The following is a 1,613-nucleotide window of genomic DNA, read 5'->3' on the forward strand; positions in this document are numbered from 1 at the left end:
AACCCCACTGCAGCCTTTCCACCCCGGAGAAGTGCAGGATTGGAAAGCTCTCCCTGGGGTGATAGATCAGGACTCAGGTAATAGCGGAAAGCGCCAATCCTACTCTTAAAATGGATACAAGAGAGCATTTAGGGTTTTTCTTTTTAATGCCTGCCTTGGATTGAGTAAATGCATTACGTGCGTCACCACAATGGACCCAGAGGAGCTCCTTGTCCCATCGTTCCAAAGACTTAGAGTTGCCCCGATGACAGAAAAGTGGAAAAAAGAAGAAAAGAAAGGCTATGCAAGGGACTGAGGTGCCAACATGGGTTCAGCCGAAGAAGTTAATAACTGAGGCCCAACAGATGGTAGAAAAGCAAGAAGTGGAAGCTACTCTCTCAGCCAAGTCCGAGGACTCTGAGTAAATCAGTAAAAGAAACTTTCATTTAGCAGAAACTCACTTATTTCGTCAAATGGAAAGACTTACTTACAGGAGCCTGGAAGGGACCTGATGTACTTTGAACTTGGGGGAGAGGAGATGCTTGTATATTCCACAGGATGCAGACTCACCTGTGTGGATTCCAGACTGTCTAATCCGACCTTATGTCACACCACCCTCCGTCTCCGCCTCATCCTCCTCCTCCCCAGTATTATCCATATTGTCCAACACAGAGAGCACAGCTGACTCCTCCCCAGACACCAACACCACCATCAAGCATGGCCCTGATGGACCCTTTGATGCAGCCCTTCAACTCGCTGACGCTTCGGGAAGCCCATCACCAATGATGCCGCCCATAGCCAGATGAACAAGGACAACCAAACCACCAACTTGAGGACAGCTGAAATCCCTAGACTGAAGAGGCCAGCAACCTTCTACAAGAACAAGGCTCCTTGTGCACTCCATCTACTATGTTTATAGCTATGCTGGCTATCATTGCTTGTCAGTCTTCTGAGTCTTAAACAACCCAATCTGAGAGGTGGCCGCTGATTTACATGCGCTATCATTTAAAAAATAAAAAAGGGGGAATTTGCCTGGAGCCGGTCCATCCTTGCTGTTTCAAGGGACCTGGCATATGTGACATACTGTTCTTAATATGTTTGCTCCCTTTAGCGCCATGTGTTTTAACCAAGGTCACCTCTCCGAGAAAGGTTGTTTCCCCAGGTGGGGATCTTTCCCTGAGGTTAGGGAGGGGATACAACCCCTTAACTAAGTGCCAGGCGGGTAGTTAAGCTACATAATCTTTACTCCCTGGAATGGAGATAAGAAACGCCCTAACCTTTGTAATAGAATTTGACAGGATTAAAATCGGCTGGTATAATACGGATGTAACAAGACAATAAACATCAGATCCTGATCAGTTCCTAAACAGAACCTCCGACCAGAACTTTGGCTGGAGGATCCTGGCTAGAGGTCCTGACTAGGCCTGCTGATCAACTGAAGGCTGTCTTCGTGTCATTCCTTCTTCGCCGACTCCGTTCACACCTTTGGGGACCCCTGGACCCGCTGGGATTGGACCCCAGCAGCTATGGGCACCACCATCTTTGAAGGCGTGGCAGTCAATTAGCATATTCCCTCTTTATGGGCTGTGGGCACTGCCATCTTTTGTGAGGGTGTGGGGGTCAATTAGCATATT

The sequence above is a fragment of the Myotis lucifugus genome, unplaced genomic scaffold (genome assembly GCF_000147115.1).
Source record: "Myotis lucifugus unplaced genomic scaffold, Myoluc2.0 scaffold_684, whole genome shotgun sequence".
Classification (NCBI taxonomy): Eukaryota; Metazoa; Chordata; class Mammalia; order Chiroptera; family Vespertilionidae; genus Myotis; species Myotis lucifugus.